The sequence below is a fragment of the Coffea arabica genome, chromosome 10e (assembly GCF_036785885.1).
Source record: "Coffea arabica cultivar ET-39 chromosome 10e, Coffea Arabica ET-39 HiFi, whole genome shotgun sequence".
In the NCBI taxonomy this organism is placed as follows: Eukaryota; Viridiplantae; Streptophyta; class Magnoliopsida; order Gentianales; family Rubiaceae; genus Coffea; species Coffea arabica.
In genome coordinates, this window is record NC_092328.1 from 43,219,696 (window position 1) to 43,229,148 (window position 9,453).

The window sequence follows — 9,453 nt, forward strand, 5'->3', positions numbered from 1 at the left end:
AGGCCTCAACTCAACTAAATGTGTTTCTATTACATTTCATTCAACATCATGGGCACTTGAATTGAACCTAGGTAGTATTTGACTGTCAATTTTGGATAAAATAATTTCTTTCGGATCCCAAAAGTTGGGAACAATATACCATGATAACAGAATTGAAAGTCTATACTAAACAAACAAATATTAATTAGCATGTATGTGTAAAAAAAAAAAATCAAAGTATATTGTCAAATTAAAAATACAAATATTATGTGTATATCAAAGTATATTAGTCTTGTGATGGAATCTCAGATTATTTATCATATATTGTGTCAGAGCTGTGTCTTGTATTTATTCATCGACCCATTTATGATTACACCCGTGACTCGGATCCCTTTTCTTTCCAAAGCCTCTAGGGCTCCATTGTCTCGTTTTCATTACCCAAGGAATTCCGGCCACATTACTAAGTTCGAAGGCCAAGTTGTTTATTTGTTGGAACCTAACTAATTGTTTATTAAGTCATTTTATTTTTTTAGTTTCCTTCCTCAAAAAAATAAAAAAATTTAGGCTCCCATCCTGACTAAATGAGTAACACTCCAATTACTCCTGGCTACTTCTAGGTGAAAAGTTCTCTTTGAGCCCATTGGACTAATGGCTTTTCTGTTATACAATTCTCTATTGCATTCCTGTTACACTCTTTGATTGGTATAAATCTTGCAATATTTTGCGTGTCTTTCCACTTGGCGAGTCTACCTCAAAATTTACGCCAATTTGTGTTTTATTAGTGTAAAACTTGTAATATTTGGGGTCATTTTTTATGTACACTGAGCCTGCGAAAAGATGCACCAAATATTTTAAAATTTATACCAACCAAAGAGTGTAAGAGAAGTGTAATAGGGGATTATGTAATAGGATCCTAAATGTTGGACTTGTGTTGTGGGCCAGTCCATTTGTGGGCCAATCCACTTATGCAAGTGCTTGAGGGTTTCTCAACCTAAAATACTTTTTTGCAGCCGTCGCTTGCTCCTTGAGATCGAGAGAAAAGGTCAGCCGCCATCTTCCTCCTTTTTTTGAGAGAAACGAAGAGAGAGATAGAGTGAGAGCTAGAGAGAGAAAATTCTTTGTAACTTTGAAGCCTCAGTTGGAAGGCGATTTGAAATCCGATTGAGACGAAATTTTACACACGCGATTCTCTCGTCAGACTCTACTCATCTATCAGTTTAGATTTCGAATTTCCTCTTCGTATGGTAACACCTTTCTAAACCCACTTCTTTGACAGTTATAATTTTTGGAGGTGATTTTGTAGCAGATTGGCTTGGTTGGTATTGGTGATACTATTGTCACTCGAATACTTCGGGTAGACCTGTGTATTCCCATTATTGTTATAGTGGAGATTTTTTATTGGACTAGGTCCAGTGATTTTTTCCAATTTGGATTTTCCACGTAAAAATTCTGATGTCATGTGCCTTTTATTTTTTTTACATTTTATTATCACTGCTTTATTCCTATTTTAACTAGTACTCGGGGAAAGAGTTATTTATCTTGGGCTTACTCTGACATTGTGTGCCTGCACTTGTACCCCCTTTCCCAACAGGTGGTGTCAGAGCAATCAGGTTGGACTGCTCAGCTGTACTAGTTAAAAATGGATGATTCGGATAGTGGTTACATGATAAAATTGAATGCTATTAATTATTCGATTTGAAAGTCTAGAATGGAAGACTACCTGTATTGTAGAGATTTGTTTGAATCTGTTCTAGGGGATAAAGGTAGACCAAGTGATATGAGTGATGAAAAATTGGCTGTTATGCACAGAAAAACTATTGGTAATATTAGAAAATGGATTGGTCAAAATATTTTTCAACATTTTGCTAATGACACCAGAGCTGATGTATTATGGAAAAAGGTTGAAAGTATGTATGAACGGAAGACTGATTTGAACAAGGCTAGTTGTCTAAAGCAGATTACTCGCACGAGATATAAAGATAAGGAAGATATGATTGAACACCTGAGTAATTTTCAGGAATTGATAAATCAGGCAACTACGTTAAATTTGAATTTGGAAGATGAAGTGCAGGCTTTATTATTATTCAGTTCACTACCGGATAGTTGGGAAACCATGGTGGTCTCTGTCAGCAATTTAGCTCCGAATGGTGTATTGACCATGGCTATTGCAAAAGAGGCCGTGATGAATAAAGAGTTCAGGAGGAAGGAACAAGAAATTGTCTATGAGTCCCAAATCCTGGTGACAGAAAAAAAAGAAAGAAGAGGGAGAAGCAAAAGTAGAGGACCCATAACAGGAATGACAAATCCAGAGGCAGGTTTGAGTCGTGATAAAATATTGCATGCTATTATTGTAAGAAGAATGGACATTATATGAAAGAATGTAGAATCCTAAAACGGGAACAAGCTGAGAAAAAGGGTAAGGCGAAGGAAAAAGGTGATGAAGAGACTACAGCAGTTGTGGCAGCTCATGATGATATGTTTGTGTTCTGTGATGACGGTCAAGTGAATATTATTCATTATGACAGTGATTGTGTTGTTGATTTGGGTGCATCCTACCATGTTACTCCTCACAAGCATTTCTTCTCAACCTACACCGAAGGGGATTTTGGATATGTTAGAATGGGAAATGAGGTCTCATGCAATGTTGTTGGCATGTATTTGGATACAAATAACGGGTGCTAACTGATGTTGAGAAATGTTCGACATGTCCCTGATATTCACCTTAATCTTATCTCTACAGGAAAACTTGACGATGAGGCTACTATAGCTCGCAAGGTGGAGGCAAATGAAAACTCAGCAAAGAAAATCTCGTTGTTGCCACAGGAAAGAAGCATGGTACCCTCTACGTGATGCAAGCTGAGTTGAGAAAGGGAGAAGTGAATGCAATTCGTGATTCCTCAATTGATCTTTGGCATAGGCGACTTGGACACATGGGTGAAAAAGAGATTCAGATATTTGTTCACAAACAACTCCTACCTGAAGTTAGAGGTAATGCACTTAAACAACACAGACTTACATTTCAAAATTTTTCTCTATCTAGAAAATTGAATCCGTTAGAATTGGTGCACACTGATGTTTGTTATATGAAAGATAAGTTTCTTGGTGGTGCTGTTTATTTTGTAACTTTTATTGATGACTTTGCTAGAAATGTTTTGTGTTTTGCTTTGAAATCCAAAGATTAGATTTTGGATGTGTTTAAAGACTTTCATAGCAAAGTTGAAAGAGAAACTAGTAAGCAGTTAAAGTGTGTACGTGCTGATAATGGTGGTGAGTATAGAGGACTATTTGAAATCTATTGCAAGTCCCGTGGGATCAAATTGGAGAAAACTGTGCCAAAAACTCCTCAAGAGAATGGAGTAGCAAAGAGGATGAATAGATCCATCACTGAACGGGTCAGATATATGCTCTCTAATACTAAGTTGCCAAAATCCTTTTGGGATGAGGCAATGAGGACTGCAGTTGATTTGATAAATATTTCTCCATCAGTTCCTCTAAATGGTGATATCCCAGAGAAGGTATGGACGTAAAAAGATGTGTCCTTTAAGCACTTGAGAGTTTTTGGTTGTCGGGCATTTGTTCATATTTCCAAATATGAGAGGTCAAAACTTGATGTAAAATTAAAGCAATGCATTTTTTTGGGTTATGGACATGAATATTTTGGTTACAGGTTGTATGATCCTATTGAGAAGAAAGTGATCAGGAGCAGAGATGTTGTCTTCTTTGAAGATCAAACCATTGAAGACATTGATAAAGGTGATAAGTCAAAATTTTCAGATGACATTCCTGTTAGCTCAAATTCAGATCCAGATCCAATTCCAATACCTGTTGATTTTAATCAAGGGGGAGCTGAGACAGAGCAGAGAGAGGATGTTAATGATGGTGATAATCCTACTGCTGATGAACCTGAGCATGAGGCACCACCTACTCCACCACCACCACCACAGGATGAGTTTAGAAGATCTACCAGAGAGAGGAGACCTTCTAGTAGATATAATCATCATGAATATTTGTTGTTAACAGATGGAAGAGAGCCAGAATCCTACTGTAAGGCTTTAGAGCATGAGAACAAAGAAGATTGGTTGCGAGCCATGCAAGAAAAGATGGTGTCCCTGCATGAGAATCACACTTATGAGTTAGTGAAACTGCCTAAGGGCAAGAGAGCTCTAAAGAATAAATGGATTTACAGGTTGTAGAATCAAGAGCACAGCTCACAACCAAAGTACAAAGCAAGATTGGTTGTGAAGAGATTTAGTCAAAAGAAGGGTATAGATTTTGAAGAAATCTTCTCTCCTGTGGTAAAAATGTCATCAATTCGAGTTGTTCTTGGTATTGCAGCCATCTTGAATTTGGAGATTGAACAATTTGATGTGAAGACAGCCTTCCTACATGGCGACTTGAAAAAGGAGATCTACATGGAGCAACCGGAGGGGTTCAAAGAAAGTGACAATGAAAATCTTATATGCCGTTTCAAGAAGAGTTTGTATGGATTGAAACAGGTACCGAGACAGTGGTATAAGAAATTTGACTCCTTCATGACAGATCATTGGTACCACAGGACTACATCTGATCACTGTGTTTATGTGAAAAAATTTTTAGATGGTGATTTTGTTATTCTCTTGCTATATGTTGATGACATGTTGATTGTCGGCCGTGATACTATAAAAATTGACAGGTTAAAAAAGGAGTTAAGTAAATCCTTTGCAATGAAGGATTTGGATCTGACTAGACAGATACTGGGGATGAAAATCTCACGTGACAGGCAAAATGGGAAGCTCTGGTTGTCTCAAGAAAAATACATTGAGAAAGTACTCAACAGGTTTAACATGAGCAAGGCTAAGGAAGTCTCAACTCCACTTGCAGGTCACTTTAAACTGAATATCAAGCAGTGTCCTACAAGTGAGAAAAATAAAGAAGACATGAAGAAGGTTTCTTATGCTTCGGCTGTTGGTAACTTGATGTATGCTATGGTTTGCACCAGGCCAGATATTGCTCATGCAGTTGGAGTAGTCAGTCGGTATATCTCTAATCCTAGTAAGGAGTATTGGAATGCTGTCAAATGAATTCTCAGGTATCTCAAGGGAACTTCTAGATTGTGTCTATGTTTCGGCAATGGTAAAACTATGCTAGATGGATACACTGATGCAGATATGGCAGGTGATCTTGACAATAGGAAGTCCACATCTGGGTACTTGATGATTTTTGCAGGGGAGCAGTGTCATTTGTAGGGGAAGCAGTGTCATGGCAAAATAAGTTACAGAAATGTATCGCCCTTTCTAGTACGGAGGCGGAGTACATCGCAATTACTGAAGCATGCAAGGAGACTCTTTGGTTGCAGAAATTCCTTCAAGAGTTGGGTATGAAACAAGAGAAGTATAGTCTTTACTGTGACAGTCAGAGCGCTATTCATTTGTGTAAGAACTCTACATTTCACTCTCGATCCAAACACATTGATGTGAGATATCATTGGATTCGAGAAGTACTGGATTCCAAACTGTTGACACTTGAGAAGGTGTATACAAATGATAATGGTGCTGGCATGTTTACTAAGACATTACCTAAGGAGAAACTCTTGTTTTGCAGACAAGAAGCATGTCTAGTCGAACCCCCCAAATGAGCTGGAGGGGGAGATTGTTGGACTTGTGTTGTGGGCCAACCCATTTGTGGGCCAACCCATTTGTGGGCCAACCCACTTATGCAAGTGCTTAAGGGTTTCTCAAGCTAAAATACTTTTTTGCAGCCGTCGCTTGCTTCTTGAGATTGAGAGAAAAGGTCAGCTGCCATCTTCCTCCTTTTTTTGAGAGAAACGAAGAGAGAGATAGAGTGAGAGCTAGAGAGAGAAAATTCTTTGCAACTTTGAAGCCTCAGTTGGAAGGTGATTTGAAATCCAATTGAGACGAAATTTTACACACGCGATCCTCTCGTCAGGCTCTACTCATCTACCGGTTCAGATTTCGGATTTCCTCTTCGTTTGGTAATACCTTTCCAAACCTACTTCTTTGACAGTTATAATTTTTGGGGGTGATTTTGTAGTAGATTGGCTTGGTTGGTATTGGTGATATTGTTGTCACTCGAATACTTCGGGTAGACCTGTGTATTTCCATTATTGTGATAGTGGAGATTTTTGACTGGATTAGGTCCCGTGATTTTTCCCAATTTGGGTTTTCCACGTAAAAATTCTGGGGTCTTGTGCCTTTTATTTTTCTTGCATTTTATTATCACTGCTGATATTATTACTTGATGATTTGATTTATTCCTATTTTAACTAGTATTCGGGGAAAGAGTTATTTATCTTGGGTTTACTCTGATATTGTGTGCCTGCACTTGTACCCCTTTTCCAACAACTAAGATTCATTATGAAATTTACACCGTCTTTGGGTTTATATTTTTGCATGGACAAACTCCACTTTGTACCCTCGAATTTGTATTACTTTTTTACTTTGCACACTAAACTTAAATTTTGGACACCTTGCATGTTAAACTCTCAACTTTGTCCTATTTAAGTCAAGTCAATGACAACTTTTACAAAATTAATGTAATAAAGAACCCAAAAAATTAATGATAATGTGTTGAAAGTAATCAAAAGGTGCCAAAGTATTGTAGCAAAAATAAATTTAATATATTATCATTATTTTGTACCATCTTTTATCTTGTTAATTTTGCACTATCTTTTATCTCGTTAATTTTGCGAAGATAATCATTTATTAGATTTAAATGGAATAAACTTGAAAGTTTAGGTGTCAAGTGTTTAAAATTAAGAGTTTATGATGCAAAGTATCTCAAATTGAAATTTAGAGTACAGAGTGAAAAAGTGATACAAGTTTAAGGATATAAAGTGGACTTAATCCTTATATGTATATCTGTATATACATATATTTACACACACTTGCATCATGAATGAGTTGAATATCTTTGATATTAATCCATTTAAACTTGTTATTGGAACAGTTAAATTATCGATGTTAAAATTAAATATATTAATGATATTAAAAATTCCTAGGAATTGTCCAATTATAATTTACTTACTAAAATTTGATGGGTTCTTTTATTCTAGACACAAGATAAAAGGTGAGTTTTTTTTTTTTTTTTTTTTTTTTGTAAGTAGGAGGTCTTGAACATAAAATCTCGCACTTATAATCTTTTTTCCTTACCACCTAACTCAACCCTCCCCTCCCCTCAAAGATAAAAGATTCAAATGTTAGTTTTTCGAAAAGTGCAGTTAATTTGGAAAAGTATCTAAATACTGGACGTGCATTACGGTGTGTATTAACATGATCAGTTAGACCTGTTTTGGATGTATTAATTATTGCCCATTGAACAGAAATCCATAAACTTTTGGTAGATCTCCTTTCCAGATTAAAAAGTCAACTTAATGGGGCTAATTTGGAAGTACGTACCAAGCGACCTGCAGGGAAACCAACAAAAGAAATCCAAAATCACCGTTGTAAACTTGTACTGCCTTCTTTAATCGTTTCAATATGAAAGAGCTAAAATTCCAAGCCTTAATATTAGGAAACAATTAAACCAAACGTGATGCGTTAGTTAAGGCCACTAGTCATTAGGAGATTGATTAGTAAAGTGAGTTGTGGTCATTATGGAATTAATCCTAAACTAGTGTTAGTAGACGTGTTAGTAGAGGTCAGCCGAACATACATATATTAGAGTAGAGTAGCCTCGGAATTTTTTTTTATGGGTGGAGAATTGTCCGTCGTCACTTTCATTTCTTTATATGCTTTGTAAAAGGGGCCGCAGCCTCGTTTGAACAATAGAGAGAATTTTCCTTTACCTTTTAATTAATTTTTTGAATATTTTTCTGTGGATTTATACTTGATTATTGGTTTGAGTCCATCAAAGTGGTACCAGAGTTACAGTAAATTACAGTATGACAAATCGTAACCCCAATATTGTTTGTTCTGTCCAAAAAATCAAAATGAAAGTAGAGTTTAATTTTTGACAAAAATAAATGATAACTTAGCTAAAGGCACAAGAGTTACATCAATATATTGAAACAATACTTGTTCAGCATGCTAGTGAAGGCAAAAAGATGATGGATAGTTTGGTGTTGTCGCCGATTCATCAAGCAGTTAATATGTCTATTTTTGGAAAAATTGTTACAACTGATACGAAAAAGAAAGCTTGGGATATATTGGAGATGATATACAAAGGGATCAACAAGGTCTAACAAAATAATTTATGATGTTAAAGAGGAAATTTGAACTTGTGACAATGGAGAAGTTAGGATTTATTGAATCTTATTTTTCTTGTTTGTCAAATTTAAAAAATGAGATGGCACTTAATCAATATGACCTCCCTGTCAAAACATATTTTGAGAAAGTTCTCAACACCCTACCGATGAAGTTTGATCATATAGTAGTTGTGATTCAGGAAATGAAAATTTTGGAGAATTTAAGTATTGAAGATTTGCAGGCATTACTAATTCTACATGAATAAAGAATTAACGGGAAGTTGGATGATGCCTTGTATAAGAATATAGTAGAGAAGGGGTTGCAAACGCGGTTGAATTTGAGAGGTAATAATGAAGCCAAGGAACAAGGTAAATCCTGTCCGAAGAATTCGAGTTACAACAACATAGGGGCTTACAACAATAGAGATGGTCGTGGCTATAACAAGAGAGGCAGAGGAGGTACGTCAAATCTTGGACATGGTAGAAATAAGAATTTCACTTTTAGAGGTGATTTTGGTAGAGGCAGAGATGATACTTTTGCCAAGAAAATAATTTTAATCAGGATAATTTTTAGAATAATTTTGGATAGAGGATTTAATGTTATAATTGTGAAAAAATTGGCAATAGATAGTTTGAATGTAGATTTGGAGAAAATGTAAATGGGAATTTTCAGGTTAATGTTGCTAATAATCAGATTCAGGATAATAATCAAAAGTCAAAGACTTTGTTGTTGGCTTGTAATTCTGGGGACGTGGTTAATAAAAGTAAATGGTACTTAAATATGGGTTGTAGTAATCGCATATCTGGCAAGAAAGAATTATTTGTTGAATTAGATGAATCTATCCATGGTGAAATTAAATTTGAAAATAACACTGTTTTACTAGTGCATGACAACAAAAAAAAAATCCCTATTGGCCTAAAAAATGGGTCTACTTGTTTTATTTCTAATGTTATCTATGTTTCTAGGTTGCATCATAATTTATTGAGTATAGGCCAATTGTCTATGAAACTTGTACTATTTTTGACAAAAATACTAGGTTTACTGCGAATGTGTCCAATTTTGACATGCCAACTTTGGATGTGGTGGAAACGTTGTATACGAAACATTTACACTAAGCTTGTTTGGAGTCAAAATAACTGACTAAAGGGCTTGGCCTTGAGGATACACTTATGTTTTGAGGGAGACTTCTTAGCCCTGAAAAACTCCTTGTCAATGACTTTAAATTGCTTAATTTCATTGAATTTGAATACTGAAAAATTATTTTGTCTAAGTACAATGATAGATAACATAA